Below are 17,674 nucleotides of genomic sequence, written 5' to 3'. Positions count from 1 at the left end.
TGATGTGTGTATGTATGTGTTGTGTGTGTATGTGGTGTGTGTATGTGTATGGTATGTGTGTGTGGTGAATGTGTGTGTGATATGTGTGACATGTGTGGTGTTGTGTGGTATGTGTGTGTGTGTGCGGTGTGATGTGTGTATGTATGTGTTGTGTGTGTTGTGTGTGTGTATGTGGTGTGTGTGTGTGTGTAGGAGTGTTGTTTGTGTAGGCGGGATATGTGTGTATGTGTGGTGTGTGTTTGTGATTGTTGTGTGATGTGTGTGTGATTGTGTGTGGTGTGTGTGTGTATGTGTGGTGTGTGTGTGTGTGTATGTGTGTGTGTGTGTGTGTGTGTGTGTGGTGTGTGGTGTAAGGTGTATGTCATGTGTGTATATGTGTGGTATGTGTGTGTATGTGTGTCTAGATGTACGCTGTGTGTTGTGTGGTGTATGTGCGTGTGTATTTGGTGTGTGGTGTATGTGGTATGGTGTGTGTGTGGTGTATGTGGGGGGTATGTGTTGTGTGTATGTGTTGTGTGTGTGTGGTGTATGTGTATATAATATGTGTGTGTGTGTGTGTGGTATGTGTGTGGTGTGTGTGTGTGTGGGGTGTGTGTGTGTCTATGGTGTGTGTGTGTGTGGTGGGTGTGTGTGTGTGTGTGTGTGGTGTGTGTGTGTGTGTGTGTGTGTATGGTGTGTGTGTATGTGTGTGTGTGTGTGTGTGGTGTGTGTGGTGTGTGTGTATGGTGTGTGTGTATGTGTGTGTGTGGTGTGTTGTGTGTGTGTATGTGGTGTGTGCATGTGGTGTGTGGTATGTGTTTGTGGTGTGTGTATGTGTGTGGTATGTTTGGTGTATGTGTTCGTCGGATATTTGTGTGTGTGCGTATCTGTGTGGGTTGTGTGTGTGTCTGTATAGTGTGTGTGTGTGTGTGTGCTGTGTGGTAGGAAACAGAGGCAGGGCACCAACCTTGAAACCAGCTTGCCTACATAGTGAAGCTGCCTCTAAATAAATAAGCAAATATCGTTTACTTAGAAAGCCACTGGTGTGAACGTGAGAAATGGCTGCAGAATTCAGATTGCCCCACCCAGAGTGATCATGGCCAGGTAATCCACCTCCATCGTCCCCATCCTCCAATGGGATTGGGTGATGCTGCAGCATTAAGGTCTACTAGTGACTTACAGAGACAATGCTCTTCATCTCCCCGCCAACTGTTTATGCTGCACCCCGAGACAGAGTAGTTTCAGTGGGGTCTAGCTGGCTTCTTAAAAGGGTAAAAGACCAGTGAACAGAGTTGTTGTGGGGAGGGCAGTAATGGGAGGAGGATGGGGAGGGGAACACCCATATAGAAGGGGAGGGGGAGGGGTTAGGGGGATGTTTGTCTGGAAACCGGGAAAGGTAATAACAATTGAAATATAAATAAGAAATACCCAATTTAATAAAGATGGAGAAAAATAAATAAATAAATAAATAAAAGGGTAAAAGAAGGGCCAACATTTGGAAAGGTCTTTCTGATTTTTGTGTTTGAAGTGAAGCTTACTCCAGTCTAAGGGATAATTTCAGATTTCTGAGATCTATTATAAAGAATATAAAGAATGTTGCAGAGCTAGCCAGGTATACTCTCCCTCTCTTACACACACACACACACACACACACACACACACACACACACACACAAACTTATGCATACACACTCACATATACAAACTCATTCACACATAAACTTATGCACACAGACACAAACTCAATTACACACACACACACACAAACTTATGCATACACACTCACATATACAAACTCATTCACACATAAACTCATGCACAAACACAGACACAAACTCAATTACACACACACACACACACACACACACACACACACGAGGGAGAGAGAGAGAGAGAGAGAGAGAGAGAGAGAGAGAGAGAGAGAGAGGAGAGATTGCCAGCTTACAGAAATACTCTCTACCTGCTTTATACCAAAGCAGTCCTGTCTTCATCTCATAAAAAATTCCAGCTTAGGAAGGCACACTGGCCAGCCTGCCTCTCCTGCTAATGACAGGCTCAATTATGGGGCCTAATCCTGCATTCTTGACAGTCCCCTCACCCCCACATAACTTCCAGGGGAGTCAAAGGGCCCTCCCTGGCCCTGCCAGGGTGACATTAGTTATGCGGGAGCAAGCCTGGGGCGTGTTGGTGATTCCGAGGGCCTGCTCCTATAAGGACGCACACTTGGAAGCCTGACACGCTCACACTTTGACTCTTCACCTTACGCAAAAATAAAAAAGCCACAGTAACTCCATTAAAAAATATAAAATTCCTCCACAGGAAATGAACACTAGTTTGCTTCCAATTTACATTGGTTTTAGGTTTCACCTTCCCCCACCCCCTTTTTTACGTTTAATATTAATGTCCAATTCTATGGAAAGTATTGTGTATAAGGGGGGAAAATCGCACATGCATCGCATTGGGGTCTCCCGTTTTATTTACTAAGCAGGGCAGGACATTTTGGCTTTGCCGCCCCAAGCTCTGTGGTAATTCTTTGCAAATTCACGCATAGGCTGTTCTCTTTAAGTCACCCTGGGCAGATGCCTAATGACCTCTGGCTTATTGAGAAGTGGCCTTGTTTTATGTAAACTAATCATCCAGCCAGCTATATTAATAACGAGACCATAACTCATTTTCATCCTAGGCACACACTGTGCATTATCAGTCTCCTAATTAGTCCCAGGCAATTCCGGGGGCAGGCATTATTAGTTCCAATTTTCTTCACCGCTCCTTGAGCTGGAGATTTGGCAAACAGAGGGTCATGCTCCGTGTCCCACAGGCATGCCCCTGCATCCCAACCCAGAGTCCGAGGCCTCCAGACACCGTCCCTGTGGACCTGAGAAGCCTGGGAACTTGCACACCTCTGCTGATCTCAGACCGTGGGCTTTCCTGAGGGAGAAAGCGCCTGGGTCAGCGGACATCAAGCAAGCCTGCTTAATGGACAAAGTCAATACAGCTTCCCGTGGGGAGAAAATAAACCCAAGTCCCTGCCTGGGGACTGTGTTCTGAGCAGCAGAGACTGAAACATGCTTCCCTGTGCCTTCCCCGTATCCCCTCTTGTCTCCCAGGGTCCAGAGAGGTGGCTCCAGAGCAAAGTCATGATCTTGATTTGAATGTTCCACACCTCTTCCCCTCTGAACAAAATCATAACCCAAGGGTGCTTGATGTGGGGTCTTCAAAACAGAAGTTTCCCTTCCCGTCCTACCCCCTAGTTGTGAGATTCTGGTCAGTGAGCGCCTACCGTGAATCTGGCTGGGTCTAATGGTACTGGGAAGACAGTTGAATCCTCTGCCTACTCTGCTCCATCCCACAAGCCTCCTTTGTCCCACAAGAAGGAACATTAGGTCAAGGATGGGGGAGGGCATTGTACTCCCATCTGCCCATTAACGAGATGGGATCTTGGCCTCCCCAAGCCTTTACTGAACCTGCAGTGGAGAAAGAAATATGTGTCCTGCACTCCTACAGGGTGGAAGTGGAAAAACAACCTTCTTGGTCTTTGTCATAAATTCTGTTCCAGGCAGCACGTGGCCCTGGCTCACCACCGGGCCTTGAGCACCTTTCCCCTTGTCTCCCTCTGTCTCCCTCAGCAGCCATTTCCAACTCAGAAGTGGCATATCAGCACTCTGTGCCCTTGCCTTGGAGTCTCTCTGTGAGGTTTCTGTGCCGTCCATGCCTTGCTGAACATCCAGCCGTGCCTGAGCATGTGGGGGAGAAAGTGCCCTCGAGATTCTTGGAATTTTGTATCCTTGTGCTGGAGAGGCTCCTTGGCATTGGGCTGGGGGAAGCGATGAGGGATGATTTACTCTGCGGGGGGCCCCCTTGAAGATCACACCCTCTTCGGGATTTTCCTGTGAGCACACCCTGGCTTGGCTGCTGCTTCCCCACTCCGCGCCAGCCCCTCAGCAGGCTCCTCTAGGAACACAGCCTTAATTAGAACTTGCACACGACCCTCACCTCTGGGTGTTTCTAAGGACCTCATCCAAAAATAATACCCATGGTTTCAATTACACCCAGCCCAGACTTCTCCAAACTCCAGGTCCATGGAATGAAATCTCTCCTTGACAATGCTTATGTTTTTCATTGGTGTTTGCAAGGTCAAGGTGCCCAAAAGAGAACTCTTGAAGTTCCCACGTTGGCAGTGCTTTCCAGTACTCGCCATCTCAGTGGGTCCCACCCAGTGTCTACCTTCTACCCACCTCACAGGCAGAGTATTAGGATCTCCCAAGGCCTTCTTTCCCCTCAAGCCTACCTTCTCCCTTGGCCACCCTGTCCTGTGGGCCCTACACACCATCTTCACTATCCTGTTAGTTTTATCTCCTACTTGATTCTGTTTTTTTTTTTTTTTCTTTTTTACCCCCTGGAGCTGAGGACTGAACCCAGGGCCTTTCACTTGCTAGGCAAGCACTCTACCACTGAGCTAAATCCCCAACTCCTCCTCAGTTCTTTTTAGCTCTCTCTGTTACCCTCTGCCAAAACCCTATTAATCTATTAACTACTCCACCTCTAATGTCTACATGCCTGTCTCACCATTTCTGCCTCTAGTAATTGTTTTAAAACACCAGTCTAATCACACTACGTTCCAATGTAAAACGCCAGCAGGGCTGCATTGCTACTAAGTGGAGCACAGAGGTACTGGGCATGACCTGTTGGGTACAAGGTGAGAGTCTCTGCCCCACCCACAGGTATTTAATACACTGCTGCCTTTCCCCAATGCTTTCCCTTCCCCTTCACCTGTTCATCCTTGGCAGGCCATTCCCTAGGCTCCCACACTGCATCCTCAAGATAACTTCTAAACTTCCCAAGCAGGACAAGTTCTGTGTTTCAAATTCCCAAAACACCTTGCACCTACTAGAGTAGCTGGAGCCTTCCGGTAAGTGATGCCAGAACTGCATCTGCAGGATCATGTGACTCCACAACCCACATTAAAGCTCCATGAAACCAGGAGACTCATCTGGTATATTCCTGTTGCCTCTATAGCATGCACCAGCTTCGCAATGGGCTATAATATGACTAAGCTCAGAAACAACTGCAATCCAGAATTAAGCAGGTAGAAGTCGCAATCTGTATAACCACAGAGGTTAGGTCTAGAGTAAGAGACTTTGTGGATGGATGGATTTCCCTAGGGAGTGGAAATACAGTAGTCATAGATGGACAAGGTTGGGAATATGTGACTAGAGTGGAGGGGTCAGACTGGGGAGAGAAAAGGGAGGTGAGGGAAGGAATATGGAAAGCTTAAACTAAGGGCCATTTGAGGGGTCATATGGAAACCTAATAGAGTAGAAGCGTTGTAAAATATATACACATATGTAGGCAATCTAAATGAATTGATCACATAATGGGGGCAATAGAGCCCCAGCTAGACATCTCTCATCACCATAGGACACAAACTCAGAGAGACCGAGGCAGCGCACTCAGGTTCTGTATGAGTCTGCTGCAGATGGAGTCCCAGCTCTGACAGGAGATGTGGACACAAGCCCAATTCTTAACCCTAGAAGCTGCCTCCAGTTGCAGATAAAAAATTAGTTTCCCATTGGAGTCTCATTGGGGTATACAAACCACGCATAGGGGAAGGGCTCATACCCAGTAGTAGATGGCCAATACCAAATGAACTCAATGGTATCATTGGAGGTTCACTTTACAGGGTTTTTTCTGCATGTACACACACATAGACTTTCAATTTTGCTGTGGGATTCCTGCGTGTGTGAACATCTGAGTCTTCGCACCTATGTGTGCTTCTTGTGCTTTTACTTTGGCATTTTTTTCTTCTTCTGATTGTTCTGACCAAACCTGATTTGTTTTTTGTTTTATCTTATTTTATTTCACTTTGTTATCATTCTTTAGATGCCTTATTTTGAAACAATAGACACAAAGGGTGTGGATGTGGGTGGATGGGAGGGGTGATGGGGAGGAACTTGAAGGAGCTAATTGAGGGGTACCATAATCAGAATATATTATATGAAACAATCTATTTTTAATAAAAGAAAATGGAAGGGAAAGAGAGGAGGAAGAGGAAGAAAAAGAGGAGGAAGAGGAGGGAGAGGGGGAGGAGGAAGAAGGCAGAAGCAGCAGCAGCAGGAGTAGCAGCAGCAGCAGCTAGCCCTACATAAGCAGGAGCATTGTCTCCTTTCCCCTAGCATCTAGCTGCAGACTTTCAGTACACACCAGCCTGAATTCCTTTACCACTCAACTTGCCTGATGAACATCTGAAGGTTCCTTTTCGTAGAAGAGTGCTCACAAAACGAAGCATCATGTCTTCTGTTTATTTCTTTGTGAAAATCACCGTAGAAGTGTTTCCTCTGACCCAAGATCATTAGTGGTTTTTATCTTTTTTATATTAGATTATTGGGGTGTGTGTGTGTGTGTGTGTGTGTGTGTGTGTGTGTGTTGCATACATATGAATGTACAGGTGTTTAAGCACACACACACACACACACACTACACTACACACACAGATCGAGAGATATATTCATAAATGTGTGTGTAATTGAAAAATAAAAAATGGTATCTTTTAAAGAGAAAATGCTCTTGATAAAACGATCCAGTGGCAGAAGTTTGACAGCACGGTTGAGTTTACATAGTTTTTATAGACTTCCCTTATGTCAGGAGCCTCCTTCCCTCTTTCTGTTACATTCTGTCTCGGATCTCCCCTGTTGCCTCAGATTTCAATTCCCTGTCATCTCTGAACATGGATAGGGACATACACAGAGCTGGGCCTGCTTTTCAGATCAGTGTCCTGAAGTCACAGGCTCCTGAGTCCGTGTCATAACTGAAACCTGAGAATTCTGCCTCTGGAGTCTTCTTCACTGAAAGGAAAAAGTGAAAAGGGTGGGTTATGCTGGGGATCTTCTAAACAGGCCCCTCAATCAGGAATCGGCATGGACCAGTACTGACAAAACCCAGAATCCTCCCCCTGTACCAGAGATGGAAACTTATCTACAAGATGAAATAAGAGAACTACAGAGTGGAGTGCTTCCTGCTCTGACTCATCTGCGGGGCCCTTCTGCCCCTATAAGCTTAGACCCCCCTTCCCCTGGCTGGCCTCTGGGCCCTCATTTCAAGAGACTGTGGCCTGGCTTTACACTTTAGGCAGTTTTTCTGAGGTCCTAATTTCTTGATCACCTGTGCTGACACGATCCTGATTTCCTTCAATATGTCTTCTTCCCACTCCTGGGAAATTGATGTCTGCTCTGGCATGTGTCCCCACCTTCCTTTGCAAGAGAGAGGAAAGGAGAGGGGGGAAGCCTTTTAATATTTTTAGCAATGTCTTCATATTCTGTCAATAAATTACCTCTGGCAGCTTTTAGAGACCCCATTGGCTCCTGCACTGACCTCTTGTTCCTTTTGTGCTAGGAAACTGCCTTATTATTTATCTTAGCCTCTCTGGCTCTCTTCCTTTCATTCCTCACCTTTGATTTCCTTATCATGCTTTTGCACTTTCTTAACTTTGTCCTATAATTCCTTCAGCTGAATCACCATTTGATTTTTTTTCCTCATAGTTTCTCGCTTTCCTAGTTTTGATTATTTTCCCAACCACCACACACCCTTTCAGAGCTGTTTGTTTGACTTATTTTCCACACTTTATCTATTTGTTGCTAGGGCACACGTATTCTTTGGGCGGTTTCTATACATTTCTATGATTATGCTTCTCCATCTGCAGATGTTCTTGTGCCCTTGGATTGTCTTGCTGGGATGCACTTTGTTACCCCTGGTGACAGGCTTCTCTGGGTGTACTTCTAAGAGGGCCTGTCTCAGGATATCTGTTCCTTTTGGAAGGATTGTCCTAACAAAACGACACAAGGGTAGCTGTGGAATTTAAGCTGCGGTCCAAGCTGCAGAAGTTTATGCTCTCCCTTTAGTTTGGGGTGAAGTGCCAGTAGGACTGATATCTCCCGTGTCCTGTGTCCGTGGCCTCTGGTGAGCATCCTCTTGCTGCTTCTTTACGCATTCATTCTTTCTGCTCGAAAGAACATCCCAAGTTTTCTGTGTGGGTGCATGCATGTGCGTGTGTGCATATGTGTGGAGATAACAATCTCTAGTGTCTTTCCTTCCTGTGAAATGTTGTTTGCCTTATTTGAGACAGGTCTGTAAATGGCCTGGAGCAATACCAGTATGATTATACTAGTTGCCTAGTCAATGAGTCCTAAGGGCCACCTGTCCCTGGCTCCCTGATTCCAAGAGGGATCCACACTCAGCTCTTACCACATGCTCTAGGAGCTGAACTCTTGCTTGCAAAGCAGACTTCGTCAACAGAGCCACCCCCCACCCCAATTTTTCTGTTCCTATATCAGTCACATTGTACTTCCTTACAGTTTCATTTTTAACTTCATCATCTCTTGAAGGGCTCTGTCTCCAAACACTTTAACATTTTGTGGTAAAAGGAGTTAGGAATACAACATGAATTTTGAGGATAGAAATAGAATTTGGCCCGTAAGCTGAGCAGTACCCCCGACATTGGAGTATAAGTCAAGATAGAGAACTAGATGCCACAATTTACATGGCATCAAGTTTCCATGATCTAAAATGTTATCAGCGTAAATGAAATAATTTACAGGCAGGCCTCAGCCCTTTCTCCATCACTCCTATGGGTAGACCAATGAATAAAGGTATAAATCCTGTGTTCCCACTACGTCCCTAGTCAGGGTTATCATTGCTATGATGGAAGACCATGACCAAAGCAACCTAGGGGTGAAAGGATTTATTTGTCTTACACATCAGTATCATTATGAAGACAGTCAGGACAAAAACTCAGACAGGACAGGCAGGAACCTGGTTGCAGGAGCTGAGGCAGAAGTCATGGAGGAATGTCGCTTTCTTATAGCACCAAGGACCACCATCCCAGGGAAGGGCCACCCACAATGGGTTGACCAGCCCTCTGCCATGCATCACTAACTACAAGACTGCCTCACAGGCTTGCTTGCATCCTGATCTATGAAGGCATTTTCTCAGTTGAGACTCCCTCCTCTCCAATGACTAAGGAGGCATAAGTTGAGGTAAAACTAGCAAGCATATGACCTGTCAATATGAGGTGGTGTCCTGACAGGCTCCTTAAGCCGTGTTTATCCTCTGTGTTCACTGGGCACTGCTGCCAGTGCTGGGCCCTGCCACCTCCTGTGCTGGCCACTGTCACATGGTTTGAATCTGTCATCTGGCTATTGCCAGACCCCTGCCTTGCCCTGGCCCAAACTGAAGATTTCAATGTCTCAGAGCCACACCATGGTTGGGAAGAAGCCCCTCCCTTTCCATCCTGTCCCCTGCCCTGCTTTTTCCAGTAGCTTCCAGTTTCCTTCTCTGGCACTTAGGCAGCAGTTCCTGTGGATCGGGCCAGGTACACTCAGGATCTTTTGGCCTCTTTGCCATCGAGACGACAATCATCTACAATCATCTACTTAGTCTATCTGTCACTGCGATGAGGTCTCCACAGGGAGTCCCTGAATACCTTCTGTGAGGATAGTTTGAGCTGACACACTCAAGTGTGCTTATAGTCTTTGTATTGATCCTTTTTGGACCTTATTTCTCCAGGTTAGCATCTTAAAAGCCCAGGCCTCAGAATGATGATATTAGGAGGTGGAAATTGATCATGTGGATGGAACCCTCATGAATGGGGCTAGTGGCCTTATATAAAGACATCTCCCTCTGTTCTTTTCCATTAGGGGGCAACATCAGAAGACTGTGTAAGCCAGAAAGTGGATTCTCACCAGGCATGCTGGCACCTCCACTTCTGAAGCAATGGGAGGAATGTATGTCTACTGGGTAAGCCACCAAGTCCAAATTGGAATTTTTGTTGCAATATCTTGAGTCAGAAAGGATGCTCTCCCATAGTGCTCATGGGCTCTGACTCCAGTGTATACATTCGGATTCTGGATTCTGAACATCATTTTAGACCAGTGGACTATAGATACTATGTTGTCAGTTGTCAGTGGACACAGCGTCTCCCAGCATGACTTTTTCCCAACATGCTCATGGTTGTATAAGGGAAAATCGACAATGAAGGTGACAGTTGATTTCAACAGTCAACTAAACTGTATCCAGCTATGTGTTTACCAGATATTATGCTACTTCAGCAATGAACATGATTATAGTATTAATCCTTAATAATATAGTTTAAATTCTTATGAAGAGTGGTCCCAATAAGATAATTTTTATCAAAGTATTTTTGGTGATGAGCTAAATACTTGTACCAATGCCAATGGGAGCACCAAGGAGGACCCAGAAGTCCATCCAGAGCATTTAAGATGAAGGTCTCCTATCACATGACTAAGCTCATAGCAGCAAACATGCCAGTCTCCATTTCCTACCCATACTCTGTTACACTTTGAAGAGAGACATCGTGAAGCATCTGTACATACCCCACTTGAGCTATAGGCATCAATCCACCAATCAGATGTCATGGTTCTAGTAGATATGAACCACTTATCTGTCCTGAGAATTTGGAATCAGAACACAGAGATGGGCTGAGGCACACCCTTCGGGCTCTTGAACCAGAAGGTATGGACAACTGGTCCTGAAGTTGACATCTGAGCAAGCCAGACTTCAGAAAGAAGGGGATGAGACCCAGGATGGTGCCCCAGGCCTGTACTTCTAGCACTAGCTTGTGGCCGACGTGAACTACGGCAAGTTCCAGACAACCTTGGGTTAGAGAGTGAGACTTGTCTCAGGAAAAGGAAAGTCCTTGTGCCACGTGAGACATTGGTGATTTCCTGGCTAGTCTTCAGGGAGCCCAATAGTTCTCTCAGAGCCTCTCACTTTTCTGTAAAATCGTCTGCTGCACTTTATTGGTAATGTGCCCTAAAGCTTTGCTGCTTTAACTCAACTCCTTTGTTTTGCAACCAGAATCTTAACTACAGCCACCCAGTTACCCAACAACAGGCTCATGATATAAATTTTGTATCTTGATCTGGTAAATGCAGGCTCAAGCCTCACCATCAGCCTTATGCTCTCTTGCAATCCCTGGCTAACGGCTCTGTCTAGTCATCTTTCAGGACATGATTCATGGTTATTGTGCTATCCTGTCATTTCTCTCTTCTAAGCACTTCACAGGGATTCCCTGGACCAGAGATCTCTAGAAGTGACTGACACCCCAATATGCTCAGCAAATGTCCAAAGAGCAGCCTCAATGGCTCTGACGTGACTGTGGAAACCAACTGTCAGCTGGCACAGCACCCTCTCTGGGGCTCCACCACCCAGCCATCAGGGACTCTTAATTTACGCTGCCTCAGCTAATGTGTCCTTCCTCTCACTTCTGTATTTTTTTCTTCTTTTTCAGTCCTCCCGGTGTCCAGGTTTGCTATCTTGCTGGGTTGCCCTGCTCTGTGCAAACTTCACTACCCTTGGATCAGTGACAATTCTGACGCGACCTCCCTCGGGCAGGGCTCACGCTGTTTCCTGGGGTTCTAGAACTCTCTGCTGAGTTTTGGCTCCTCTTAATGGCTCTGTGTGGTTGCCTGGGGTCTGAGATACCTGTGTGACGCCGCGTGACAGCGTCCCCCACCTGATCCAGCCATCTGTTTATTTTGGCTGCAGCTCCTTCTTTATGCTCTCTCTTCCGAGAGGGAGGAAATAGTAGCTACTTCCTTGCGTCAGCCAGAAATAAGGGCTACCCTGTCCGCTAGGAAAAAACAATTGTCTCCAGATCTATAGTGGCTACTGTACATGACAGATAGAATCGTAGTTTGTTTCTAGAGAAGAAGTAACAGCACTCACGACAGTACTCGTCGTCCCAGGCTCTCCCCATTCGCTGAACCCTTTATTCAGTGCCCACAGCCAGTCCAGCAGGATGACCTGCCAGCAGTGTACCTGCAGTGTATCTGATCTGCTGACTCACCTGGTCAGCCTGGGACAGGAGGTGGCTACAGAGTTGAGTTTCACAGCCTTGAGGTGTCTCTGTGTTTCATTACCCTGTTCTCAAATATGAAGGTTTTTTTTAAAAGTCTTTTTTTATTATGTCAGTGCCTCTGATACTCTAGCCTTGGTAGTGATAGGTAAGGATGTCTAGGGAGGCAGTAGGTTAATAATACACTGTGGTTGTGACACCTTTGACACTTGCTTTGTGAACTTTCGGACCTGTGCTTTAGTGTTAAGAACTGCAAAATGGCTTTTTCTGCAGCTAATACTGTTTAGTTTGTTTGTTTGTATTTTAAACAAGCTCAGTGGCTTGATATGGATGCAGAACCAGAGTTTCTGGCTAAAATGTCCCCCTGTGTACCCTGTGGCGAGAGGTGCAGATGCATGACCAGGTTCAAGTCTTCTCAGGAGTGTCTGGAAAGGCTCTTTGTTTCCTCGAATCAGAGATGAAGGAAGCAGTCCCGGGCCAGGGGATGTATCAGGGTGAGGGATTAGCGAGCAAGACATGGCAATGTGGTCGCCTTGGTTCCATCACTCTGTGCAGCATCAAACATCGTAGAGGAGATTCTTCAATCTGGGAACAAAAATGACACTTACTTAGGACGTCTTATCGATGAAGACAGCTTGCAGTTGTTTCGCATCTGACCACGGACGACTCCAAAGCAGGTCTTCCGAAACGAGGAGCTGGGCTTTGCGATTTGGAGCAGGCTAAAAGTATGTGTAATGAAAGAGAAAGGGCACTTAGCAGGGGGCGGGAGCCTCGATTTCTAACGATAGACTCATTTCTAACAATGCCACTTTGGGCAAATCATTCTATTTTTCTGGCTTCATTAGTGACCTCAGTGGGAGTCGTTTTAGTAGAAAAACTGACATCCTAATTGCCAAATCCATAGGCTAATTTTCATTCCTCACCCTCCTTGACAACTCCATTGCGCTTGGCACTCTTAACTGCCCTTTTCTTCTCAAACCTGTCTTTGCTCTGGGCTCGGGGGCTCCAGCCCCTGGGAAGTCTCTTGCTCCTCATCCATCTCTGCAGACTGTCCATCGTCAGCCACTTCTGTCACCGAGGAAGGGCCACCGATTTTATTCCCCTGGGACTCCACCCCTCACACTTAAATTCCACCAGTGATCTCATCCTGCCCCATGGAGTTCCCATGTCTTTGCTGGAAACTGCCACCTGTCAGCCAGAACTGTCAGACTCCTCTTGCAGGCTGCTCCATTTCCTGGCTGTGCATAAAATGCCCCACCCACTCAAACTTTGCCTACCACAAGCTGTGCTCCTGTCCCCGGCGGGCGTATCTTTTTCATCCTGCCCCATCTCTGCCCTCTCTAGCCACTTGGTCTCAGGAGCAAAATTATCTTTCTTTTTTCTTTTTTTTTTCCTTTTCTTTTTTTTTTTTTTGGAGCTGGGGACCAAACCCAGGGCCTTGCGCTTGCTAGGCAAGTGCTCTGCCACTGAGCTAAATCCCCAACCCCGCAAAATTATCTTTCTTGATTCTATTTATAGCATGTTTTTTTCCAGCTCTCCTGAGAGTAGGCCCTCCCCTTGTCACGTACCCGCTGTTGCTGTCTTTCAGGTCTCTGGGATCTGAATGTTGTGTCTGTTAACCAGTACCTAGACTAGTTAGGACTAGGTCTGGCTGGAGAGATGGTTGACAGCTGTTTGTGACTCCAGTTCCAAGGGCTCTAACATGCTCTTCTGGCCTCCAGAGGCACCAGGCACACGGATGGCAATATCTATCCATGTAGACAAACACTTAAACACAGAAACCAAAAAGAAATACATCTTTTGGGGGTGCATACTGTTAGCCCAGCACATGGAAGTCAGAGGCAGGCAGATCTCTGTGAACTTGAGAACTGTCTTGTCTACATGGTGACTTCCAGAACAATCAGGGCTATACAGTGAGATCCTGCCTCAAAAACTTAAAAACAAAACCAAATGAATAATATGTCTAGGTGGTATAAGGGAAAGTCAAATTTCCTGTAGCTTACCTGGTGTTTGGACTTTATTTCACATGATGAGAATTTCTGTTACAAAAGATCCAGAACCACGTGGAAGCCCCACGCTGCCCCCCCAATAAGGCCCTCATTTTTTCTCTGTCCTGTCCATCAGCCTTGACATGTGCTGTCATCTATGTGCTTCTTCACTTACAAAATTGTTGGCTCCTCTCACACATCAGGAAGAAAGGGGAGTGTACTGGGCAAAAGCACACCCTCCTGTACACTTTCTCTTCAGGAAGTAGAACTCACACTCAGCACATGGCACTGATCCCATTGTCAGAACCCTGTCGTGTGACTGCTCTTCCTTCAAGAAGGATGGAGAATGGCAGTACTGAATTTGAATCATCTTGGTCTTGTTTTGAGTGGCTCTGTGTGGTTGCTTGGGGCTCATTCTATCTCACTGTAAACCAGGCCATATTCTCCAGAAAAGGTTGTGGAGTTGAAAGAGAGCATAGCTCCCCAAATAGGTTTCTACTTCCTACTTGCTATTCTACCCATGGGGCTCTGGATCATCCCCACCCCTGCAAAGCGCGCGCGTACACACACACACACACACACACACACACACACACACACACACACACACACACACTGTTATTTTCCATCTTGTCACTTGAGTAATGTGGCTCTGAGAACTGCAGCCCGACCACCCTCTCTTCATTTCTGTAATTTATTAACACAGCTACTTCAGGAAGCTGACTAATTCAGAATCTTCTCAGTAGAGTTAGGAGACCCTTTTTCTTGGTGCTGACAGCATGAGAGTGAAAGCCCAGATAATGCTCTGACGTCTCACACCTACAGCATATAGGCATCATGGGTTCTTCCAGAGCTTCGCGCTGTGGGAAAAGCATCCTCTAGGATTCTAATAATCACTTTTATTTAATTTCACAGAGCTTTTTGTCTTGAGTCCGAGGCTCCCTATGCAGCACAGGCTGGTCTTGAACTCCTGATCCTCTAGCCTCAGCCTCTCAAGGGCTGGCACTGTGAGAATAGACCGTCACACTTGGCTTGGTGACTTGGCTTTGGTCCGTTAACAGTGAGTGTTAATTCATGTCTGTCCACTGTCTCCACTAGAAGGCCTGGAAGAGAAAAGTCTTAGTTTGCTCACCAGTTTCTAGTATGACTCCTCCCATCCTGGTTAATTAACGTGCTGCCTCTAAACACAGTGAGAGTTAGGCACAATTGGCTCCCACGGACCTGCCTTAGAAGCATCAGCAGGAGACCCTAGGAGAGAGGGTGATGAGTCAAGTCTGAGCACTCAGACCAAGGCTTAGCAGCCTCCTCTCCCCACACCTGCTTTGATTTTCATCCTCCCCATTCACATCACAGCACACGCCCTCCCCACTCCACCCCACCCCACCCCACCCCAACACACACCCCGCCCAGTTCACACTGCCTTTAGATAGTTCTTCTCTTTGGAGTGAAGGAGTTCGCTTTTCCCCAGTACACAACTCCCTCAGTCATTCACCACACACACCAGCAATGAGCGCCCCGGGTGAGCCCTGGTACCTTTTTGAATCCTCTTCACATGGAAGAAAATACCATCACCAAGAGTCACTTTTTAACACCAGGAGCACACAGCTTCAAGAGCAGCCGGCACACAGTAGGGCTAGATACCGCTTAGTCAGATGCATAGGAGGAAAGAAATGATGTCTTCTCTACTCAGAAACTTCTCGCACCACCTCCACGTGCTATCCAGCATTCAGTTTTAATGTCGCCTCCTCTACCAATCTCTTCTGGGACTATCTTAACCCATGAAATCAATAATAGTAGTTAGCTATTTCTTTGGAAGTTCTCAAAGACCTTATAACTTGTAGAATTAATCCAGCTGTAAACGTTCAGTTCCTTTATGCAAGACCGTGTTAAGCCACAGGCTTCAATGAGGTCCCGTGTCTGAGCCGGTGACTGAGGTGGGAGAATAGGATCACACTTGCTCAGTGACTACAGAGTTCTAAACACAGGGCCTAACACAAAGGAAATACTTGCACAAAGTATGACCCAACAAAACCAGGAGTAATTGAAAACATCCTTGGGGGAGGGTTAGTTTATATTTTCTTTTTATTGCAATTATTATCATTGTTTTTCCCGCAGAATTCCTGCTTTCCATATTAGAGTACCGAAAGGGGGAGAAGTGAAAGGCAGCAACGTCAGCAGACGACAGCTCCCAGCTGGTTATGATTACTAAAATGCAGGCTTTATCTTTGTGGGTAACCGAAGCCTGTGATTTACGGTATCTCTTGCTCAGCCTGAGTGCCTAGTTCCCGCCCAATACCCTGCTTTTCAGAATGCGCTTTCCTGGGTGTCATTACAGTTTACATGTCACATTGGCGTGAGTCAGGAAAGTTTGATCTCTGCTGTTAGATTGTTGGCATGTGTCAAATCGCCCAGCCCAGAGGAACGACCATGATGTACAGCAAAGGCAGACTGGGCCGTGGTCAGACCACCTACAAGATAGACCTGGCCCTGTAGACCAGGAAGGCAAAGACAGAAAGCTGAGTGCTTCCTTCCACACTGTAAGGCTGAGTGACTTTTATTTTCTTGCCCCTACAAGCCTTCAATCTTGCCAGTGTGCGCAAACACCCATTTTTCTTCCAACTGACTGCAGGCTGCTTCTCGCACAGGTTGAGTCTGTGGTTCTAGCCCTCGTGAGTGGGATGACATACACAATGTTCATACATGAAACCGACCCAGCCAAGTCAGGTGTGGTGATTAGGCAAGACCCTGTCCACAGTAAAAAATAATATGAGAGAGGAGGGATCTGATATATACTAAATATGTATATATTTTATTCATATATAAATACATGGTATATAAACAATAAATTTCTATAAGTATCATATATTTGTACACATATGAATATTGTATCCATATATTCATCTATTTGAATATAACATATACCATATAATTGCATTATGATATATCATGTATTATAATATATACTTATATATAATTGATATACAATGTATTAGTTACATAGTTATATATGATTGATATATAATATATTAATTGTATATTTATATGTAATACATATTAATATATTATATAATATATACTTCCTCTCTCAGTGACATACCTATCTATATATAGAAACATACACACACACATATATACATATATATATACACATATATATATACATATATATATATGTGGTGTATGTGTGTATATATATATATCAAGGAAAAACAACCTGCTTAAGAAGCGAGCCTCCCCTATAGGAAGCCAGAGTAGGGCTTGTCCTATTGGCAGCTTTTTTCTTTGCTTCATCTCTTTGCCCCTTTTCCTTTTCTTCCCAGAGTGGACTAGGGAAAAAATATCACAGAAACAAGCAAGCATCCACCAAGCAAACGGGTACTGGCTGTTCCATATTAAAGGAGAAGCAGGCACAGGGCGATCTCCTCGCAGAAGGACACCAGCACTTTGAAATAGTTTTCCTAGAGAGACAGACACCACTTCACTCGGGACCTCAGCACACTCCAGGGCATCTTTATGGCACCTCCACCTTCTCAGTGGCTGATCTTGTGCTGTGACAGCAGCAGGCCACATTCACTGCACCAGACAAGGCAGAGGGGAGTAAAATTTGTCATGTATGTAAATTGTAATCACGTTGGACGGTCGTATGTGCTCATTTAGGCATTTTAACAGTGTGTGATGCTGTCCTCTCTGCAGGACTAATAAGCATTAGCCGTAATGAGGTCAGTCAGTCAGGCATTATCAGGGGATTTAATTGGGACATGGGTCTCTGCTGAAGTGAAAATTAATAACTTTTGTCAATGTTCTGGTGAAATGTTCTGTCTTATTAAACTATGAGGGT

Source organism: Rattus rattus, chromosome 1 (assembly GCF_011064425.1).
Source record: "Rattus rattus isolate New Zealand chromosome 1, Rrattus_CSIRO_v1, whole genome shotgun sequence".
NCBI classification, from domain to species: domain Eukaryota; kingdom Metazoa; phylum Chordata; class Mammalia; order Rodentia; family Muridae; genus Rattus; species Rattus rattus.
Note: the sequence above shows the minus strand (reverse complement) of the source record.